The 10,173-nt window shown below is 50.3% G+C and overlaps 1 pseudogene; it reads left to right on the top strand.

Annotated features, from left to right (window-relative positions):
* Positions 1-7,813: 7,813 nt before the first annotated feature.
* On the top strand, positions 7,814-8,500 carry LOC144102694 (speckle-type POZ protein pseudogene; annotated as a pseudogene).
* The last annotated feature ends 1,673 nt before the right edge of the window (positions 8,501-10,173 follow it).

Raw genomic sequence — 10,173 nt, 5'->3', positions numbered from 1 at the left:
CACATGACAGTTCTGCAGGGTGCATTCGACAAACCCCCGTGTAGCATTACCATAAAAAAGGACTTCGTTTGCTTCCACTTCAAGCGGCAGAAAAAACTCATCTCTTAAACTAATGGCTACATGAGAGGGAGGGGGGGAAGAAGATTTAAGGAAGCATGTCGGATGCACTGAAGCGAAGTATTTATTCTTTGAGTTCCTGGTAGATGTTATCGAATAAAAAAACTGCGATTTCGCTGTTGTCGTCAAAGTAAGTTGAATTTTTCACCACCACCACCAGGTCCAAATCAGGCCAAGTATATAGACTTGGTGCGCATTCAGAATTTGATATTTTGTGGTTGCATTTCGTGGTGCTCAGTACACACGCCTGTTCTCTATTAGAACTATTCACTGGATAAGAAGTCTAAGACGGAAGAAGATACAAAGACGATACGCCGAAGTTTTCCGCGCACGTCGGCTCCCGTTTGCTGTCAACGCTGTTTAAGGCGTTGCACGTAAACCGCAAAACGTGGCAATTTTTTTACTCCTAGGTTTCTCTACAGCAATGGGCCCGCAGAAATAAACATGTAAGATATTTTGTAAGAATTGATATTGGGAATGCGAAAAGAGACCAAGCAATAGACGATGGAATGCGTGCGGAATTCATGACGTCCACAGCGCTGCGGGCTCCTTTCCTTGTGTGGGCTCTGGTTTTACCACAGAATTCTTACTGGTATATCCGGTTGTAAAAGTATGATAGCCACTGTCTAAACAACCAGCACCTGCATAACTAAACGTACTTCTGTGCCGATCACAGAAACCCTTCTTTGGAAGTTGACGTTTCGCAGTTCAGTTTTCTTGAATGCAGCCTGCAATGGTAGAAATTCGGACGCAGAATTTGCCTCTTTTTATTATGCATCGTAAAGGCATTATCAAGGGAATATTGAATACTGCACAAAAGGAGTAATTACTCAAAGGTGTCCACCGAAGCGCAGCCATACGGCTACAAAGGAAAGCTATACAGCTTTTTCAGAAACCTCGCAGTCGAAGAAAAATTACTCCTGGTCCGTGGCACGAACGAGGGATAACCGCGTCTCTGAAGCTGCCGCTCTACCAACTGAGGTAACCAGTATTGCTAGCATGAGACAGGGCAACAGCTGACTGAACAATAACTCGAAGTTTATACATTGTTGGTCGAATGTTTAGAGGAATCCGCCTAGGTCGTGTAGAATTTGTAATAACGGAGATATTACTCATTGGTTAGCAGTAAACATTTGACGAAAATTTTCAGCAATTCAAGTTAATTATCAGTTCGCCCTCGCCTTACCTTGCTTCAGCCGTTCCCATTAGCTCAGTTGGTTCAGCAACTGTTCCAGTGAAGTGGTGGTTCTGGTGTCGAATCCCAGACCAGGAAGAATTTTTCTTTAACTGCGATCTTTCTGTGGACGCTGTAAAGGTTTTCTTTATGGCCGTATTGATGCGCTTGGATGGAGGCTAATAATTAATTGCTCCGCCTGGGGGGATTCCTCTAAACATTTGACCAACACTGTATTTTGTTATAAAGATTAATGATATCAACTTCCACTTCTGGCGCGTGTGGTTTCTACGTCTATGTTCTTTCTTTTCTCATGCGCCTTCCATAATTTCGCGTAAACCGCCAAACAATTGTGGCATCAGATGCGTAGAGGAACATCTTGCACTAGCCGTCATGTATACAAGGAGAGCAGCACGTCCAGTCAGGACTGCAAAATTGATTCTTGTCCAGCGCTTTGATATTGTTCCCAAGTCTTGAGTGTTTGTAACGCTGAAAGCTGTCAGCGCGCGGCTTCATTCCTTCGTTTGTAACGCGAGGTGCCAACATGTTTATATCAAATAATTGCTACTAAACGCAACTCCATATTTGATGTTCGAGACTGTTGTACTCTTTTTCATTATTTATCTCGAAAGTTCTTGGCTACATCGAAATGGACCCCTGTCGAGAGCAGCGGTGACTTGGTCCTTCGGCGGCAGCCTGGCACGTTTGTTGCTAGCACCGCAGTGTTGTTTAGTTATTTGCTAGAGCAGTCCTCCAAATGAAGTGTTCGTTTCTGTGGCACCTCACTCAGCTCGTCTACTGTGCCCTTCATTGTCACTACCACGTGACAATGTATATTATTAGGGTAGGAGTAAGTTCTGCGCACACCTCCAAACTATTGACACCATAGGTATTAAAGGGGTCTTATCCATGCATCATGAAGAAGCAATTATATGTACATTGCAGGTGTGAAAGTTACGAAGATTTGCTTCCCGCAAGCATGGGGCTGCTTACTGAATTACGCACAATGTTTGCGAGCAGGGGCGGCAGAAGCCTGGCACGTGAGGAGCGAAGAAGTGCCCGCTGTGCCCACATGCGCACACTTAAAACGTAAGACAACGAACATTACATCATTGGTCCACTCAGAACAACAACGCGGACTCATTCATATGCAAAGCCAAGAACATTCACACCCTTTCGTTGTGCCAGCACAACCAAGCCACCACACACGACACCCTAACATCCACCCCTACAAAAAAAGACGCTGGCGACCGTGTCACTAGACGGTGGAAGGGAAAATTGGTGTGTGGGGAAAAGAAATGGCGCAGTATCTGTGTCACATATCAGCCGACACCTGATCCGCGCCGTAACGTAATGGATAAAGGAAAGAGTGAAAAAGCAGAAGAAGAAAGGGGGTCTGGGGATCTTTAACGTGCACTGACCTCGCACAGCACACGGACGCCTTACCGTTTCGCCTCCATCGAAACGAGGCCGCCGCTGTTGGGTTCAAGCCCGGGTACACCGGATCAGTAGCCAAGCGCCCTAACCAGTGAGCCCCCGCCCCGGGTGAATAGACGGCTCGATCTGAAGTTCACGTCTCATTATAGGTCCGGACGCCGGGAGGGGGACTTCTGTGTTTTATAGAACGAGCATTAGGCACACCTGTACATTGGGCTTCACTCTAGAAACACTCTGGCCCTGAAGCTGCCTCCTCCGGAGCGCTCAATGGGTGCATCTCCGGGCACCTGCATAGTTTTATAGACTTGAGCCACGCCAAGGACCAGTGTGTGATTGGTGTAACGGCTCTTGCCGTAAAATTGAATTGCGATTATGAACTTCGTCATGCACAAAGCCAACGCCAGCGTGTATGCAATAATGATTACGCGAAGAACGATGCAGTCCGTGCGGGGTTCCTGCCGCCCTGCTCTGCCCCTGCCCTCCATTCCCTGGTCACGCTTGCCTGCACGGACACAGAATATGCACCAACACAAACGTGTCGTTCATCCGGGAACATTCGCTATGTGTGCTCTGGAAAAGTTATCGCGAGGCGCAAAGGACCGGATATGTGCTCGGGGTGAATACGTGATCGTGCCGCCGTGGGTGGCACCTCCTACGAGGTTGCAATTCGGGGTGCCAACCTGCGCACAACGCGCCCCCTGCCCCTCACTTTTCTGTGACTCTCCGTTCCAGGGACGAGTTGTCACTACTGCTAGTAGTACAGCGAACACGACGATGGCAAACATGTTTTATCGCGGTAGAGTTAGGGAGCTCTTATCGAAGAAAATCCGTTCTCGTCCACGACGTCTTCGTGGTCGGCGTCTTTGGCCGTGAGCGAAAAAATCCCGAAAAATGCCCAGCGAAGCAACCTAGGATATGAGTGGGGTGAGTAGGTGACATGACCTTGTGGCGTCATCACAACCTGCCCACTCCACTTTGGGCAAACTGTCCACCATTGCAGGTGGGCCGTTGGAAAAGACTGGTTTTGGGGTAAAGGGAATGTTCCCACCGCGGTGGCTCTATGGTTATGGCGCTCGGCTAGAGATCCGGAGTTCCCGGGTTCGAAGCCGACCGCGCCGGCTACGTTTTTATGGAGGAAAAACGCTAAGGCGCCCGTGTGCTGTGCGATGTCAGTGCACGTTAAAGATCCCCAGGTGGTCGAAATTATTCCGGAGCGCTCCACTACGGCACCTTTTTCACTCCCTCATTTATTCCTTCCCTTGCGACGCGGTTCAGGTGTCCAACGATATATGAGACAGATACTGCGAAAGTTCCTTTCCCCAAGATCCAATTATTATTATTATAAAGGAAATGGAGCAGTACCTGTCTCAGATATCGGCCGATACATGAACCGCGCCGTAAGGGAAGTGATAAAGGAGGGAGTGAAAGAAGGAAGAGGTGCCGTAGTGGAGGGCTCCGGAATAATTTCGACCACCTGCGAATCTTTAACCGGAACTGACATCGCACAGCGCACGGGCGCCTTAGCGTTTCGCCTCCGTTGAAACGCAGCCGACGCGGTCGGTTTAGAACCCGGGAACTCCGGATCAGTACCGCAAGTCCCTGCGCGTGTGCCTAGGCCTGCCCAAAAACTCGCAGTGCGCCGCAACTTTGGCCGAGGCAGGAGCGTGGCCACTTGAGCTCCAAGCAGCGCGCAGGAAATTGAATCACATCGACCGGCTTCACCGCGCATCGGACGGCGGCTCGCTGCTGCAGCGTATGCGCTCGCACCCGCGCTCACGAATAAGCGCGGCGCTGCTCGAGTATGAGCAATTGACCCAAGGCCCACCCCCCTCCGGCTCCTGCGCACCCTGGCCTGCTGCCTCGGAGGTACAGCGAGAGATCGTCGGCATTGCGGGAAAGCGGAGCACACCCCTCTGTGCTGGGCAGCAGCTGGCCAGAGCCGTCATACACGAGGAGCTCCAGGACCATCTCCTCGTGTACACCGACGGCTTAGTGGCCCGCGATAGCTGCTCCCTTGCTGCGGCGGCCACGATCCCCGCCCTGCGACTGCACAGCCAGCAACACGTAGCCTTCCTGGGCTCCTCCACCACGGCGGATGTGATGGGGATCCGGCTCGGGCTGGACCCTGGACCTGCTGCACACCCTCGGCCCTCCGCCGCCCAGGAGTGCTCTGCTGTGTGACTCCCGCGCCGCCCTCAGCCGCCTGCAATCTAACGGCCGCGGTACCCCACTGGTGCAGGAAATTCGCTTGCGCATCGAGCGCCTCGCGCAGAGATGTGCCGTGCGTGCACAGTGGGTGCCCGGTCACTGCGGCATCGCCGGCAACGAAGAAGCTGACGACCTCGCTACCGCTGCACACCATCTACCTGCCAGCGATCTGCCCCTTGCGCTGGAAGACGTGCGTGCGGCCATCCACGACCATCTCCGAAAGCAGCACCCCGACCCACGCATCGCGGGAGGTGAGCGCATCGACAGTGTAACCGGCTGTCGCGCACTTACAAGGTCACAACGTGGAATGATCCTCCGCGCGCACATTGGCTGCGTGTGGCCCGGGGAACGACGGGTGCGTCACGGAATCGCGATGAGTGATGTGTGTGACGGATGCGGGGCAGTCAAAACAGTAGAACACCTGCTCCTTCACTGTACCGCGTTTTCCGATGCTCGTCGCGATGTGCTCGCGGCCTATAGGGCGCAGGGCATACTACCAGACTCCATCAAGGCGCTATTGTGGCCGCAGGGCAGTGCGCGCACTCTTGAGCGAACTTTGGTGAGCCTCTGTGCATTCTTCGAACACACGGGCTTGACGTCCCGTCTGTTTTCCGTCAGGTAGTTACACGCAGTGACCGAACGCTCCGCGAGTTCTACCTTGAACGATTAATAACTGGACGGCCCACTCCAGTTTTAACCAACACAGTGCTGTGCGCGTGTGTGATCTAATTTCTCTAAAATGAACTAATCACGCGCACAACCTGGACACATTTCTTATTGTGTAAATATTTTGTACATATTACTTCTCCCCCTATCCTCTCTTCCTGTCCCTCACGTCTTTCATTTCATTTCTCCATTCTGCCTGTTATCCTTTATTGCCGCTGCCCCAGCTCAGATACTTCAGTATCTATGGCAGATGCCAGGCTAGCAAAAATTTTTTCCTTACTTCTTACTATTATTTTTAATAAAACCGCTACCACCACCACCACCAGTAGCCTGGTGCGCGAACCACTGAGCCACCGCGGCAGATAAGGAGGAGTTGGGCAAATTAATGATTGGTCGCGAGAGGTTGCTGGGAAGAGCTTCATGGATCGCGCAGGTCCCCCCGGTAGCAGCACCTGCCAACGCAAGGGAGAGACGCATCGTTTAACCGCTACACCACTGCGCCAGGAGTGGTTTGAGGACTCCCGGGTATCAGTGAATGCAAATTCGGGAGTGTCCAATTCTGCATATATTGCCATTAACCAATTAGCTATCGCATCATACCCTTAAGCTGGAGCTTAAGTGCCCCTCCAATGCTATCCGCATGCCTCCTACTACTGGTCTTGCAGTCGTGTTGTTACTCGTCTGTTACTTTCAGGTGGGCGCTCGTCGATGCTAGCAAAGAACTGCCAAGAGAGAGAACGAACAGCGAACGCCGACGCAGATGCAAACGAAGCCTAAAGGTTCCACCCAGATTATGCATTTTACATTTCAGCCAACATGAAAATCGGGTCCTCGTTAATATAGGGCAATTGCAGTATCTAAAAGCTAATGAAAGTGTTTTTTTTTCACCATAGTGCATACTTTTTTCGGTAATTACTGCTTCTGTGCATTTTGTCTAGTATGGTTCGCATTAAAACGTACACCGCCATAAAATTAGTCTCAATAAAGGTTGTGGCAGATTCCTCTGCTTGTAATGCTTGTTCCGCAAAGCGGCATTCGGTGGTTTCCTTTATAACGAACATAAAAAGGCAAAAGACCATACAGTTAATAATAATAATAATAATAATTGGTTTTTGGGGAAAGGAAATGGCACAGTATCTGTCTCATATATCGTTGGACACCTGAACCGCGCCGTAAGGAAAGGAATAAAGGAAGGAGTGAAAGAAGAAAGGAAGAGGTGCCGTAGTGGAGGGCTCCGGAATAATTTCGACCACCTGAGGATCTTTAACGTGCACTGACATCGCACAGCACACGGGCGCCTTAGCGTTTTTCCTCCATAAAAACGCAGCCGGCGCGGTCGGGTTCGAACCCGGTAACTTCGGATCAGTAGCCGAGCGGCCTAACCACTGAGCCACCGCGGCGGGCCATACAGTCTCCGAATTTGGAAGATCTTGGGCGGTTGTAGAATGCCAAGAGCAAAACAAGAAAATTTCTTTTCAGGAGCAATTTTTTACCAGCAGTTTTGTTTTTTTCGGGTTACCTCTTCATTAACACAGTCACGTGAATAGGATTGTAACAATGCCTCGTGTTTAGGGCGAAGGTTCAATTCCCAGAAAAGAAAAAAGAAAATTTTCTCCTGGGGATTCAGAAGCGATGAAAAAGCAGAAGGGAGGTGAAAGCACCGCTGGTTTTCGGCTGCAGTATTTGGACTTCCGAGTCACCAAGCCTCGGTCCTTGCGACACGGTTGAGAGATCCTTATCCTGCAAGGCCTAAGGCTCCTTATCTCCAAGCTCCGTAGTGAGCGTAGACTTTTAACGCGCGCAGCCTTCTGAGATGTGCGCCATGAAACTGCCTGAAGGCGACTACATCCCCACGAGAAAAATAGCGAAGGCTTCCTTTATATGGCTAATCGAGAGTTTTTCCTTCTGCTGAGGGCGTCTCGGGCAAGAAATAGCTAGCTCCAAATTTCAGTCGCACGGTTCTTGGTACCTGGCCTTCCCACTGGAAAAGATAGCAACGACGATGACCTTGAGTGCCAATTCTTGTCTTTTTTTCTCCACCACGAGGATAGCCAAAACGTGACTGCAGAAGCAACGTTCTGTGTCGTCGACGTGAAGAACAATGGTGCTCTCAAGAGCACGACTGTACTAACGTTCACCGACGGGATAGCGACCAGCGGATTTTTGGGCACCATAACCAGAAGCGCTCTGCAAAGTGAAGCTGCGCAGCTTATGCCTGGAGACTCGCTTACAATACGCTGCGATCTGAATTTCGTTGAGTATTCCGACGAGCACACCGAACGACACAGGACCACTGTGAGTGTCACAGACTGCCGTCTCTCGGAAGACTTGGGCTGGCTCCTGGACAGTGGCAGCGGCGCCGACGTCACTGAAAATGTGGGTGACGGCAGGTTTCGTGCGCAGAAGGCAATACTGGCGTCCCGGTCACAAGTATTTCGAGCCATGTTCGAGCACCACATGCTCGAGAACCTCCAAGAGCAATTCTTCGTGACAGACATCGAGCACGAAGTGTTTGGGGAAATGCTCCGGTTCATCTACACTGGACGCTCACCGAACCTCGACAACATGGCGCACGCCCTCATGGTGGCGGCTGACAAGTACGGCTTGCTGACTCTGCGGGACGAGTGCGAAGACGCCCTCATTGAAAAACTCAGCTTCGAGAGTACGACGTTCTGTCTCATCGTCGGCGACAAGCTCAATGCTACCATTCTGCGTCATTACTCCCTGAATTTTATTTGTGCCAACCTGTGCGAAGTGATGAAGACGGACGGATGGTGCACCCTGGTGGACGACCACATAGATCTGGTGTTGGATGTGATTATCGCTGCACTTCCCGAATCTTGCGAGGACAACATCGAGCCGCCTGCCAAACGACGGAGACTGTACGAGAGACGCTAAGATGAATATGTCCGATGTTCATAGCTCTACGCATTGCATAAGTCTGCAACACCACGGACAAGCAAACGTGTGGTTGCGGACATTTCAAAACTTCTCCGGTCTTGTCATTTACCCTGCCACGGAACTCCTAAAACTTTGACCTCGCAGTGTGGTTTTGTTTCCTAGCAGGCGTCAAGCAATGCAATGTGCAGCCGCCTCTGGAATGCATATCGCTCTTAACCTCTTAACCTGTCACTTTGTTAAGTAATGTGGACATTTCCTTGTGACCAAAATTATTTTAACATGCAAAAATATAGCCAAAGAAAATAAAAATACAAAATAAAACGAAGAGGTCTGCGCTACCAGGGGTTGTTCAATATTTTTCAGAAACGAAAGGGTCACGGATCTGGCCAAAAATATATTCACAATAAATTACTTCGTACCCGCTCTCACGTTCGCTTTCATGCCACGTAATCAAAATAACTGATAACCACGCATTTAATTCTCCGATACGCCATTTTATGAAATTAAAGCAGTTTGTGTGCACCAGGAATGTCGCATTTGAGAAACTAAATTAATAGCACCGCAATGCCTGGTCACTTCAGGCACGTCATGGTATTTTGATTTTTCATGAACGCTAAATAAGCTACGTGGACCTCCTTTCACGCAGATAGGAAAAATTAGTAATATTGTAAACGTGTCTGTGCGTGTACAAACGCAATTTCATTTCTTCTCATTTCTGCGAGAACGCGTGCTAAGATTTTTTATCGTGCTATTAATTTTACAGGCCGATTGTTCCCGTGAAATGGTAGAACTACTCGCAAGCAATATCGTGTGAATCTCGTCACAGCACGTGTTTCTTCCTTTCTCCTTCCCTCTTCCCTAAGTTCGCGGTTTGGGAGTCTAGCGAGATATGTGAGACAGTTACTGCACCATTCCCTGCCCTCAAAAACGAATTTTCATTTTCAAATTTTCACTAATATTTTTAATAAAACCACCACCCCCTTTCGCCGTTGTGGAATACCCGCCGCGTTGGCTCAGTGGTTAGGGCGCTCGACTAATAATAATAATAATAATAATTGGTTTTTGGGGAAAGGAAATGGCGCAGTATCTGTCTCATATATCGTTGGACACTGAGCCGCGCCGTAAGGGAAGGGATAAAGGAGGGAGTGAAAGAAGAAAGGAAGAATAGGTGCCGTAGTGGAGGGTTCCGGAATAATTTCGACCACCTGGGGATCTTTACCGTGCACTGACATCGCACAGCACACGGGCGCCTTAGCGTTTTTCCTCCATAAAAACGCAGCCGCCGTGGTCGGGTTCGAACCCGGGAACTCCGGATCAGTAGTCGAGCGCCCTAACCACTTAGCCACCGCGGCGGGGGCGCTCGACTACTGATCCGGAGTTCCCGGGTTCGAACCCGACCGCGGCGGCTGCGTTTTTATGGAGCAAGAACGCTAAGGCGCCCATGTGCTGTGCGCCGTCAGTGCACGTTAAAGATCCCCAGGTGGTCAAAATTATTCCGGAGCCCTCCACTACGGCACCTCCTCTTCCTTTCTTCCACCTGGGGATCTTTAAGGTGCGCTGACATCGCACAGAAAACGCTAAGGCGCCCGTGTGCTGTGCGATGTCAGCGCACGTTAATGATCCCCAGGTGGTCGAAATTATTCCGGAGCCCTCCACTACGGCACCTCTTT

Source organism: Amblyomma americanum, chromosome 8 (assembly GCF_052857255.1).
Source record: "Amblyomma americanum isolate KBUSLIRL-KWMA chromosome 8, ASM5285725v1, whole genome shotgun sequence".
Lineage (NCBI taxonomy): Eukaryota > Metazoa > Arthropoda > Arachnida > Ixodida > Ixodidae > Amblyomma > Amblyomma americanum.
The sequence above is the reverse complement of the archived record's forward strand: the minus strand, read 5'-3'. Positions and strand labels throughout refer to the sequence as shown.